The 13,760-nt window shown below is 40.8% G+C and overlaps 1 pseudogene; it reads right to left on the minus strand.

Annotated features, from left to right (window-relative positions):
• Positions 1 to 6,174: 6,174 nt before the first annotated feature.
• Positions 6,175 to 7,121, minus strand: LOC100430462 (olfactory receptor-like protein OLF3; annotated as a pseudogene).
• Between the last annotated feature and the right edge of the window lie 6,639 nt (positions 7,122 to 13,760).

The raw sequence follows: 13,760 nt of genomic DNA on the forward strand, positions 1-13,760 counted from the left end.
TTTAATTGAATGTTGTATATTAGAAATCTTAAGTTATTTAATACTTGGTTCTGTTGTATTCTATTGAAACATTGTAGACTTTTTCTGACAGTTACTTGTAAATTAGTTTGATGCTTTTGATGTTTTAAAAAGTGAATTTAGGGTAGGCCTATGGTAGTCTTTTTCTAGGACTAATTTTGCTCAACTTCTAAGACATAGCATCTTTGCAACTCATATGGAGTGCTTTGTATACTCAGTAACGTTTCTTCGCTCTGGCCAAAGAGTGCTAAAATGAATCCCGGCCCCGGAGGAGTTCTGGAAATTGTTTGTTTTATAGCACTCCAGCAATTTTTCTTTCTTTGGAGGTTGTTTTTTTCTCAGTCTTACAGAGTTTCACACTACTTACATAAGGATTGGTGTTTAGCCAAGGACTCAAAGACTGATTTCTGGAACCATTTTCCTGTGTAGCTTATTTTTCCCTCTAATCTCTGGATCCTTCACTGAGCAAGATTTCCAGGTCTGTTTAAATTCCCTCTCTTTGTGCTACAGTCTGGATATTGCCTCCTGGCAGAAAGTCTGGCTGATTGTAAGAATCACCTCATTATTTTTCCTTCTCACAGGAATCATGGTTTTGTGCTGTCTGTTTTTTAATATCTGAAAACAACGTTTTTAAACTGTTTTCCAGTTTTCTAGTTGCTTGTGGTAGCTGGGTAATTCTGTCCTGTTACTTCTTCACGTCTGGGAGTAGAAGGGCTGTATTATTTTTAAATCCCTATTATTCTATACTCTTAGAGGGTTCTTTCACTTTATCTTTCTACCATCTTACTGATTTTTAAAAAAAGATTTCAGCAATAAGAATGTTCTGTTTAGCCGAGTGCGGTGGCTCACGCCTGTAATCCCAGCACTTTGGGAGGCCGAGGTGGGTGGATCACGAGGTCAGGAGATGGAGACCATCCTGGCTAACACGGTGAAACCCCGTCTCTACTAAAAATACAAAAAATTAGTTGGGCGTGGTGGTGGATGCCTGTAGTCCCAACTACTCGGGAGGCTGAGGCAGGAGAATGGCGTGAACCCAGCAGGCGGAGCTTGCAGTGAGCCAAGATCACGCCACTGCACTCCAGCCTGGGCGACAGAGCGAGACTCCATCTCAAATAAATAAATAAATAAATAAATAAATAAATAAAATACATTAAAAAAAAAAAAAAGGAAAGAAAGAAAGAATGTCCTGTTTACATATAGGAAGGAAGGACTGTGTAGTAACTGTGGATTTACTCTGCAATTGTGTAGGTGGGACTATGTTGGGATGAGTTTTTGTCTTGGATGAGCAGTCTTACCAGCATTGTATGCATTTATGTTGAGGATAAATTATGTCAAGTGGCAGACTTCACTTTAGGATGAGCAGGGAGGGAATTGATTAGAAAACTACTGGTTTCTACAGCGCCATAATAGGTGATATTTACTTGGTGAAAACAACACCAACACTACAGGTTCTAGCATTTCCCAGAAATTTCATCTTATGTGTTAGAGAAAAAAAAAAAGCCCCCCCTCCTTTTTTTTTCTTTTTTTTTTTCAGAAGATAAAGGCTGAGGTGTTGATTCTGGTGGCAGAGAGTGGTAGAGGAGCTGATCTGTGCAGCTAAGCACCTTCTATCATAAATGCCAAATCAGAATTTGTAACATCTCCCGAGTTCTAATAATTAATCAATTGCTCATTCAACTATAGCTTTCTGTTTCTATATTCTAGTTGTGACAGCCTTCTTTTTATCAATATGGTTTAACCTTATATTCAGGTATTTGTTGAACTCTCTAATTCAACATAATCTCCTGCATTCCCTTCAATTTTATATTTTAAATTTGTTTTTATTTTCCTGTCCTTTAAAGAAGTACAAAAATTGACTCGACACAGTTGAGCCGTGCATATAAGAAAGTGTCTGCTTGTTTAGGTCATACTTTAAGGACCGTTTGGCTGGATGTAATATTTTTGGATTATACTTTCTTGCCCTCAAAACCTAGTAGAAAATTATTTCATTACTTTCCTGTCATTCCTTACTGTGCATTATTGTAGAGGAAACGTTCCACACCAGCCTGACTGTTGGTTTTCCTTGGGGAATCTACTATTCTTATGTGTTTGCTCTTGGAATTTTTCATATATACTTAAAATTTAAAATTGGTTCAGGATGTGTTCACATGTGAGTCACTTTGAATGATTATATTTTTCTAAAACCTCTGGTGAGCCCTTTCCTTTTTCCTTTCTTACGTTCTTTTTCTTTTTCTTTCTTTCTTGTTTTTTTTTTTGGAAGCCGAGTCACTCTAGCCCCTGCTGGAGTGCAGTGGCACCGTCTTGACTCAGGAAACAACAGGTGCTGGAGAGGATGTGGAGAAATAGGAACACTTTTACACTGTTGGTGGGACTGTAAACTAGTTCAACCATTGTGGAAGACAGTATGGCGATTCTTCAAAGATCTAGAACTAGAAATACCATTTGACCCAGCCATCCCATTACTGGGTATATACCCAAAGGATTATAAATCATGCTGCTATAAAGACACGTGCACGTGTATGTTTATTGTGGCACTATTCACAATAGCAAAGACTCGGAACCAACCCAAATGTCCATCAACGATAGACTGGATTAAGAAAATGTGGCACATATACACCATGGAATACTATGCAGCCATAAAAAAGAATGAGTTCATGTCCTATTGTGGGGTGGGGGTAGGGGGGAGGGATATCATTAGGAGATATACCTAATGTAAATGATGAGTTAATGGGTGCAGCACACCAACATGGCACATGTATACATATGTAACAAACATGCACATTGTGCACGTGTACCCTAGAACATAAAGTATAATAATATTTTTTAAAAAAACAACAAACAACGAAATACGCAAGTTCAACTCTCACCTCTTCTACCTTCTGGTGGTATGGCCTTTCTCAGAATAATTAAATGCACCATGTTATATTATCACCCCTCTTCTCTTATTCTTGACTGCCCTGTTAGTCTCTTGAGAATTGCTTTCTCCAGTTGTTTATGAGATACAGTCTGCAGAGCAATGTCTCAGCTGCCTCAAAAAGCAGAAGTCCAAAGTAGAAGGACAAGTGTTATGTTCTTTGACTTGGGTTTCTGTAAATTATTTGGATATTAGGAAAAAGTCCTCTCAGGATATAGTAATTCACTGGATGATTATCTTTTAAACATTTTTAGAAGTGCTTATCTTTCTTGGCGTTATCACATAGCTTGTATTAGAGTTAAGATCTTTCTGGGGGATCAGATGCCATTTTAATTAAAAGTCGGGGCATGAATTTTTTTAAGATTATTTTTGAGTCAAGGTCTAGCTATGCAGCCCCGGCTCAAGCTCAGTGGCATGACTGCAGCTGACTGTAGTTTGAACTCCCGAGTCAGGCAGTCCTCTTTCTCAGCCTCCTGAGTAGGTGGGACTGCAAGTACGCTACAACACCTGGCTATTTTTTGTTTTTAGACCAGGTCTCACTCTATCGCCAGGCTAGAGTGCAGTGGCACAATCTCAGGTCACCGCAATCTCTGCCTCCCAGATTCAAGTCATTCTCCTGCCTCAGCCTCTCAAGGAGCTGGGACCACAGGCACTTGTCACCACATCCAGCTAATATTTGTATTTTTAGTGGAGACAGGGTTTCACCATGTTGGCCAGGATGGTCTCGATCCATCTGCATCAGCCTCCCAACTGGCTAATTTTTAAACTTTTAATTTTTAGAGACAGGGTCTTGCTATGGCATTACGATGTCCAAGCTAGTCTAAGGCTTTTGATAAGTATAATTAAAGTATCCACTGTCAATATTTTCTTTGTGAATTAAATAGCTTAATATAGCTTATTATTTTAGTTTGTATTTCTTTGTCATTGAGACTATTTTTTCATATGCTAAATGTTATAAAACAAGTTCTACCTTTGTATTTATTTTATTTCTCCATTTTTCTGTTTGCATGTTCACCATTTTCCTATTGATTGGTAAGTGCCCTTTAAATTAACATATAGTGAAATTGACTTTTTGGGGTGTATTAGTTCATTTTCATGTTGCTGATAAAGACATGCCCGAGACTGGGAAGAAAAAGAGGTTTTATTGGACCTACAGTTCCATTTGGCTGGGGAAGTCTCAGAATCATGGCAGGAGGCGAAGGGCACTTCTTACATGGCAGCAGGGAGAATGAGGAAGAAGTAAAAGCAGAAACCCCTGATAAACCCATCAGATCTTGTGAGTCTTATCAACTACCATGAGAACAGCATGAGAAAGACCAGCTACAGTCAACAGAACTGAAATAGTAAGTTTGATGAGGCTGTGAAGAAATTGGAATCCTTGTTCATTGCTGGTTCTTTGCTAGTGGGAATGTAAAATGGTTCGGCTGCGGTGGAGAACAGTTTGGCAGTTTCTTTAAAAAGTTGAACATGCAATTATCATATGACCCAGTGCTTCCACTTCTGGGTAAATATTCAAAAGAATTGAAAACAGGTATTCAAAAAAATTTATATTTGAATGTTCATAGTAGCACTATTCACAATAGCAAAAAGGTAGAAACAATTCAAATGTCTGCTAGCTGATGATGTGTTATATCCATACAATGGAATATTATTCAACCATAAAAAGAAGCGAAAGCACTACTACATACTACAATATGGAAAGACCTCAAAAACATGCTAAGTGAGAAATTAGACACAAAAGGCCACATATTGCATGATTCCCTTTATATGAAATGTCCAAAACTGGCATATCCATAGAGACAGAAAGCACGTTAGTGGTGGTCAGGAATGCTTAATGAATGTGGGGTATCCTTTTGGGGTGTTGAACGTGTTTTGGGGCAGATAGAGATGAGGTTGCACAACACTGTGAATTCATTGACTAGATGTCAATGAATTATCCGCTTTAAAAAGGCAAAAACTGTGAATCATGTGATATGTGAGCTATACCTCAATTAAAACGTTTTAATAGCAGTTTTAAAGGGTGCTCTTCATTTCCTGTTTTTCAGCCCTTTAGCTTTGTTGCAATAGATTGAGTAAAAGTTTGAACTGTTCTCAATTTATGTTTTTTGTTGTTGTTATTGTTGTTTCTTTGCTTGTTTTGGTTTGTTTGTTTTCTTTTGTGGTCAAGACAAACCAGAGATTCATAATATTTAGTTAAGGAGATGTTTTATTTAGTCTGACTTTAAAAGATTATTTTAAACATTTTTCAGAATAAATTATCACTGCTTTGCTTTATAATCTAGGATTTTAGAGCTCAAAAATTTGTGTATTAAAAGAGCAGAACAAAACTATCCCCAATGAGGAAGCAGGATTCTTTCTTGGCTGAATCCCATGGCTCACTCTAATCATGCATAGCATGGCCTCCCAGTCAGGATGAGCTCTGAGCATAGCCCTCAATGTTCACAAGAGGATATCCTTAGATCTGATTGTGTACAAGATGTTTGTTTGAGGTCCTGCACATCTGACTTTCTGGCCAGCAATTTGCCACCACTGCAAATTTGAAAGGGAAACAAGCAGAGGGACACTCATGTGACTGGCACACAGCCCAGTCATACTTATCAGAACTGAGAGATCATTACTGTGACTTTGGCTCCAAACCCATGGGTGAATCCACCACCCTAGTGAGCCAGGCTGGACCATGTGTGAGTTACTGGGGTGGCCTTTGCATCTCTGACCTAAGGCCTGTTTGATCTCATGGGCACAGTGAACTTTGTAACTTAAAGCTTTTTTCCCTCCTTTTCTCACTTACTACAGAAACATGTATTTAAATATTTTTACCAAGAAATAGACTTTTTTGGAGTATGTTTTGTGCACTGCCCTGACTTCTAATTTAATCTTTCTTCCTAATTCATGTACACTGGTATGTCTTTTCTCCTCCCTCCCCCTTCCTTTCATTTAAGAAAACGAATATATTTCATTTAACTTTCTGTAGGGTGCATGTATTTTTAAGTTGTTGTAACTCACATTGGGAATAAGGCATGGGCCAAAGATAAAGTCTGGATAAAATCCATTTTTCTATTACCTCAGAAGAGAGTAGTACAGATTGTGGTCCTCCCACTTGTTCCCTTACACACACACATACACATACACACACATGCAGATGCACACACATACACACACATGCCTACACATGTTATACTGGAGAGCACAGTCCAATGCCCACTGTCTCCAGAGTGAGGCCCTCTCGTTACCCAAACCACTCTCTAATGTTTTAATTCAGAGCTTGTCATCAGAACTCGACTCAGAGCTGCCTTCACATCCTTGTTCCGCAGACTGTATATGAGAGGATTCAACATGGGGGTCGCCACAGTATAAAAGAGCACCACTACCTTTTCCTGCTCAGCTGAGGCCATGGAACGAGGCTGCATGTAGGTGAAGAGGGCCATCCCATAGGATATTGAGACCACAGTGAGGTGGGAGGCACAGGTCCCGAAGGCCTTGCGGCGCCCCTGGGTGGAGCGGATCCGCAGGATGGCAACTATGATGTGGATGTAGGACAGTGAGACCAGGCAGCCGGGCACCTGCAGCACCACCACACTGGAGGCCACTATGACCACCTGATTGAAGGTGACGTCCACGCAGGCCAACCTGACCAGTGCCAGTGTCTCACAGGCCACATGGTTCAACACGTTGTGCCCACAGGTGGGCAGGTACATGGTCAGTGCCGTCTCCATAGCAGAATTAGGCCCACTAGCCAAGAGACAGCTGCCAGTGCCACGCAGAGCCTTGGCCTCATCACTGCTATGTAACACAGGGGGTCGCAGACAGCCACATAGCGGTCATAGGCCATTGCGGCTAGCAGCAAAAACTCAGTCCCTCCGAGGGCCAGGGAGAAAAAGAGCTGGGTCCCACATTGGGCAAAGGAGATGGTCTTCTTCTCCAGGAGGAAGTGCACCAGCATCTGCGGGACCCCGCTGGAGGTGTAGCAGATGTCCACAAGTGAGAGGTGGCAGAGGAAGAAATACATGGGCAGGTGGAGTCTCACGTCCAGCCAGATCAGGAGCAGGATGAGCCCGTTGCCCAGCAGGGTCAGCAGGTAGGTGGCCCCAAATAAGACAAAGAGTCCAGCCTGGGTTTGCCTGTCACTGGAGAGACCCATTAGGATGAACTCACTCACCCAGGTTACGTTGTCCCTTCCCAATTGGGACATTGAACCTCACTTCTTCAATCTAGGTGGTTAGGAGGGAATGCAAAGGTCTTGGCGGAAAGGACATTTGGTTTCTGACACTAAACCAAATTCTGAGAGATTCTGAAGGACAAAGTCCCCATTTTGGCCATCCTTTCACATCTAGGACTGAGCAGTTACAGTTGTGTAGGAGGTAATCTATCAATGTAGAAAGAATGATAGAGAAGAAAGGATGAGAGAAGGAAAGAAAAACTAAGGAAAGACAATAGAAAAATGGAAAAGGAGGGAAGGAATATGGAAGATAGGAAAGAAAGGAAGGATTCTTCACCGTGGGGTAGCGGTGGGTAAAGTATTGTAATCAGACACTTGAGAACCATAGGGATATCCTGGGCTTTCTCAGCTCATTTCTTAACTCTGGATTGGGCTGCTCTTCATGCTTCTTCTAGGGCCTACTAAGTCCAGACAGGAATCCTCTCACATCCTTTTCATTTCTCCCACAAGTCCAGATAAAGCTGAAGTCCTTGAAACCAATATCTACTAATCCCCAGCTGGTGTGCCAGGGTCTGTGCCAGGCATTGGTTACCTGCCTGTGAGCAAGAAAGATAGAAACATGGGCCCTTGTTTTCTTGGTTCTTATAAATTTATCTAGGGACACACAGATTACATCCATAATTACAAACAATTAATTAAGTATAATTGTACTAAGTGCTATGAAGGAGAAGAAGAACAAGGTTAGTATTTGGCTAATTAAATTTGGAGCTTTGTAATTAAATTACTGTGGTAGTTATGCCTTACTCCTTAATAACATGCAATTTATATAGTGAGTTTCAGGCATTTATTTAGATGTTTAAACAAGTGGTTAACAAAGTAATGTGATGCAAGCGTTTGAAAACCAATGATAGTCATGTGTTACTACTGAGTATGAGGTCATGGAAACCCCCTGAAACTTTTCAGAGTGAATTCTCTCTTGTCAGCTAAGGTTGTACCAGGTCATCTCTCTTCTACCATGCTGACTGGTCCTCTTGAGAAATAGAATTAAGTGCCATCACTTTTTCTTAATAGAAATATAATCTCCAGGTATATTTCCTGCTCTTAAAAATATTTAATTAATAAACTAATTCATTTATTAGCACATTATTGAGTATATCAGGTACTAAGCTTTCAACCAACCTCTAGGAAATTCTGCCTTTCAATATTAGGAATTTGCATTTAGAAAATCAGCCATGCCAGAGGATCAAATAATAAATAAAAAAAGTGGATTTTGATCAAATCTGAGAATCTAATGAGAGCATGTTTGTGCAAGCCACTACAGCCAGAGGACAAATGCTGTACATCAGCATTAAGAAAACCAGAGCAGAAACGTAGAGTAAAATGCAAGAGAGCTGAAATGCATAATTCAATTTATATTTCTTTTGGCTGGAAACATTGGTGGAGGGAGAGAGCAGAGAGGACCTGGATGGAGTTGGCATCTTGTCTCCATTCGGCCCTGGCCCTGCAGTGGCCAGAAGGTGTCACTGTAGAAACTGCTAAGAATAGAAACTGGCCTTGGGTTTGCAAGGTTGGAGGTCAGTTTCTAGGGTCAGAGCCAGGGGCTGGAATTTTGACTACTGCCCCAGGGAGATGGTTCCCTTGCATCAGCAGAAGAAGTAACTCAATGCTGATCTACTGTGATCGGTAGGCTGCTTGTTACTACAGAGAGAATCTTCACCTTCAGAGCTGGCCTCATGGATTGAGATACCCTCCGGAAGGTAACCACAACTGTTTAAAAAGAAAAGAAATATAGAGGCTAAGTGTTTCATTCCTTTCATTTTACAAACAAGGAAACCAAGGAATAGGGCTAAGGTGATTTACCCAGGTCTCAGATCTACCTGGAGACTACGCTGGAACAAGGGTCAGGGTTGCCCTTCACATCTAGCTCTCTCCAAGCCCGTGAGTGAAGGGCGGGAAGGAGTTCTGAAAAGCTGTGGTCTAGGAAGCGAGGCACCTGAGTAACCTCAATTGGGAAGCTCAGGACAGCCATCTATCCTTGAAGAGAAAAACATGTGGTGTGTGGGTAAAACTTTAAATGAGAAGTCAAGGGGTCTGAGTTTGAGTTTGCCTCTTCCATTAGTCTGCTATGTGCACCTTACTAGACCTCTCTGAGCCTCAGTTTCTTCATTTGAAATGCATGAATAATAATAATGCTTTTTTATTTATTTTTTTTTTTGAGACGGAGTCTCGCTCTGTCGCCCAGGCTGGAGTGCAGTGGCGCCCTCTCTGCTCACTGCAAGCTCTACCTGCCGGGTTCCCGCCATTCTCCTGCCTCAGCCTCCCGAGTAGCTGGGACTACAGGCGCCTGCCACTGCGCCCGGCTAATTTTTTTGTATTTTTAGTAGAGATGGGGTTTCACTGTGTTAGCCAGGATGGTCTTGATCTCCTGACCTTGTGATCCGCCCTCCTCGGCCTCCCAAAGTGCTGGGATTACAGGCGTGAGCCACCACGCCCGGCCAATAATGCTTATCTCACAATATGTTAAGTAAGATCAGATGAACAAATGAATATAAATGTGCTTTGTAAAGTGCTAAGTAATCATAAGTGGCTGTTACTATGCTCAACAAGTCCAAATTACAGAGGTAAAGTCTATCCAGTGCCATGGGGACAAGAAACAATATGAATATGTGCTATAAAGGTCAGAAAGTTAACAGAATGTGGGTCATAAAGCCCCTTGAAATAAATTATATTGCTTAAACCAACTAAATACAGAGAGCTTATTAAATATATTGAAGAATCAAAGTAGAGGATTCACCCGTACTCAACGGGTAGGTAGTGCGTGCTCTGCACACAGTGCGAGCTTAGTACTATTTTATTCCAATACATTTTGGTGATGTTTTTAGATGATGAAAAACTATTTTTATTGATAGGTGGCCTTGTTCTTAGCTTTTTGGGACAGAGAATTTTATTCCACTTTTCTCACCTTGGTAAACATGTACTGCACTGATCAGTGCCTGGTCCAGTGGAAGGTACTGCGATAACAAATCAATCGGTCTGGTCTCCCTCTTCAGAACTCAGCCTGCAGGGAGACTAGAAAGAGTGAGTCATCATGACCTTATCAGAGAGTTTTCAGAGGAAGCTTGATGAAGACATCTGGTGAGAGGAGACATAGAGTCTGGCTAAGTAATCAGCTCAGCAGATCTGTAGAAATAATAAAGTAGAAACAAAAAAACAAAACAAAACAAAAACAAGAAATAGTGCTCTTGCCTCTTGAAAAAGTAGATGAGGTTTAAGGCATGCTAAGATTCATATAAGGAGGCCTGGGCTTCAAGCTGTATCGGTAAACCATCTACGTATCCATTGGGTACATTGCTACATTTTAAAGTCACAGTTTCTTCATCTACAGAATGAGCAAGTTAGATTAGGTTAGATTTCTTCCAGCTCTAAAGATTTGTGATAAGTGAATATACATAATCTGTAGTTTAAAACAGTATAGAAGGGAAAAATAGATCCTTTGGTTTTTGGTTGCTCTAAGCGTGCATAGCTAGTGGGACTGTAGGCAATGAGATGAGTTAGTGGGTTTTGGGTTCAAAGGATTCAGATTGTACACATAGCTGATTGGGGAGGTGTCAATGAACGGGACTAATTGACTCAAAACCAGAGACTAAGGAAACGGGGAAGAGGACTACACCAGTAGAAATGGCAAAACTACTTGGGCCAAGGCTGAAAGGCTAGTAGCCTTCTGATATGTAAGCCTCCTTCCAAAGTTTGTCCCTGGTAATTCCTGGATTGGGATGACCCTTAACACCAAGTTTTCTGCCAGATCTGGGACCAAACTTGCCCTAGTTCCATAGGGATTATGCTTCCCGATGGTTGAGAATATTCACCATCTTCTTTATCAAGAAAAGATGGAGGTCTCTATATATCTTTGGTTCTTATACCAATCCTAGCCCTTCTCTATTCCTTCTTGTCTCCAACAGAATAGAAATCCTCAAGGACAAGAAAAGAGCCTTTTGACTTCCATTCTTTAGTTTTTAAAATGTGTATCTACATATATTGAGCACTTCAGTTTATGCTGTTGATTTGATGACTGACAAGAACTAGGATTCTATCAAGTGGCTTGAAAACACTGGTATGCGTCATCTAGGTCCTGGGAAGAATTCAAAGAGCCTCCAACTACAACCAGTGAGAAAAACACAGTGGAGGATCACAAAACAGTCCCGGGTGCTCCCAGGGATTTGGGCTTTATCCTCCCACTACCTTCTCTTAGCCTTCCTTGTGGGTGACTCACCAAAGCTGAGTGCTCAAGTGCTCACTTCATGCACAGGACATATTGAGTGTGGAGATGTACACCTCTTGGAAAGTCCTTGATACAGTTGTTCATCCTCTTCTTGGGGATGCAGGTTTTACTTTGTCGGTTTTAGCGGATAACTTTTCAGAATTTAGGCATCCCCAGAGGGCAATTACTTGCTCTTGGTGTGTTTCTTAGTCATTCTTCTCCACAGCTACTTCTCTGCAACCACAGCTCCCCTCTCTGCTAAGTTCCCTGTGGAATACATATTCTAAAAACATTTTATTTCAACTTTTAATTGTCCTTCTAGTTCCTAGCATAATGAGCCATTCTCTGACTCTTTTATATCTTTTACTTCCTTTCAATGCTGTGGCATCACTGAGGACTTTTGGTAGAAGTTGAGAGACAGAAACATTTACTTTCCTGATCTGGTGGAAGAGACTGAAAGTAATTGAGAAAGGAAAGAGAAGCTAAAATTTTAGAACCTGGTCCCCTTCCTAAAGGAAGAAAATGAAAGCACCTTTGCTCCACCTCCCACACACCTAGTTTTAGTGACAGTGACATCTGGTTTTAGAGTAGTGAGGACGCATTGCACATTAGAACCATCACATCCATGGCCTGGGAGCCATTGAGAAGTCCCAAGTTCACAATCATTAAAATAGTTCTGCAGGTTCCTTGATGGTCTCCCACATCACATTTCTGTTGTGTTTCCTTTGCATATTTTGATATTACTAGAAGTTTTTTTCTTTATCAGCTTTCCTAATACTGATCTCCCAGTTCTTGGCCATCTTCCACAAAGTTTTAATTTCTTCACTGAAATTGCTAGAAGGAGCAGAGGAAACAATGGGTCGGGATGAGGTTTTATTCCCAGTATTTATCTATTCATTTCTATAGTAATAGAATATGGGTCTTTGGTAAAATGGGGAGAAAAAAGAGAGACATCAGTGTGTAACCCACTAAATTGCTTTTAATAACAGTTGGCCAATATTGCAAGATAAAGGTTTACTTACCTGGAAGATTTGTCATTGTAATGACAATGGACTAGGGAACTGTTGTTTAACTTCATGCTCTTCCCCTTTGGGCAAGACCTGAAGAATCTTGGGTTTATCTCTGCTGCTTCCACTGCCCAGGTAAACTCAGGACCTCAAGAGGCCTGAAGCTTTCTCCACCTCAAGGTCTGTGGTTAGAAAAAACTGCTAGAACTTCTGACTGAGAGTTGTAGCCAAAGGTTAAGAAGCAGAGCAGCAGTAAAAAGAAAACCAAGGGCACCATGAGGGGGAAGAAGAAGAGAATGACACCTGAGAGGTGGGACCCCTGATGCACTCCAAAGGCAGACTCGGTATGAGCTGACACAGGCAACTCCAGTGTAAAGGAAAAGAACTGTTGGGAACCATCCTCTGCACTACCTCCTACTCATCTAATAAAAATGTTTCCCTGCTGGTAAAAAAGAAAAATGCATCCTTCTTACTTTTCCAAGCACTAAGGTTACAGATAATAAATATGTAACTAGTTATTTTTTTTCACAAAGTAGGTTAGAAAATAGTAGGAAAAATAACATATATACAGTTGGATGTATATAAAGATTGAAAAGTAGAAAAAGAACAGGTAGGATGACCAAAAATGTCAACGGGTTAATCTCTGGATAATAGGATTATAGATATTTTTGTTTTCTTATTTTTAGCTTATCAATATTGATATGGCTTGAATTTGTGTCCCCGCCCAAATCTCATGTCAAACTGTAATCCCCATTGTTGGAGGAGGGACCTGGTGGGAGGTGATTGGATCATGGCGGCAGATTTCCCTCTTGTTGTTTTCCAATAGTAAGTAAGTTCTCACAAGATCTGGTTGTTTGAAAGTGTGTGGCACCTCCCTACTCTCTCTCTTCCTCCTGCTCCGGCCGTGTAAGACAAGCCTGCTTTGCCTTCGCCTTCCACCATGCTTATAAGTTTCCTGAGGCCTCCTCTCCATGCTTCCTGAACAGCCTGTGGAACTGTGAGTCAATTAAACCTCTTTTCTTTATAAATTACCAGTCTCAGGTAGTTCTTTAGAGCAATGCGAGAACAAACTAATACAAATATTTTTAAATGTTTATAATAAACACATATTTTTCTCTAATAGGAATCCAAATGAAATTTTTAAAATTCACATATCTGATAGAGACATAGCACACTGAGATTGTGATATTAGGAAATCAACTTGCTGTCTTAATGCCTGGCACTACTGAATAGCCTTTGGGCAACACACGTGAGCGTTCAAGGGTAGAGGAAATATACAATTAAAATTGTATCTCAGCAAAGTAGATGTAACTATAGGTTTTGGACTATTTATACCATAAAAGATAAATCTGTAAATATCCTATAGTGGCAAACACCCTGGACTAGAGGCAGGACAACGGGTTTTAC

This window comes from Macaca mulatta, chromosome 3 (assembly GCF_049350105.2).
Source record: "Macaca mulatta isolate MMU2019108-1 chromosome 3, T2T-MMU8v2.0, whole genome shotgun sequence".
Lineage (NCBI taxonomy): Eukaryota > Metazoa > Chordata > Mammalia > Primates > Cercopithecidae > Macaca > Macaca mulatta.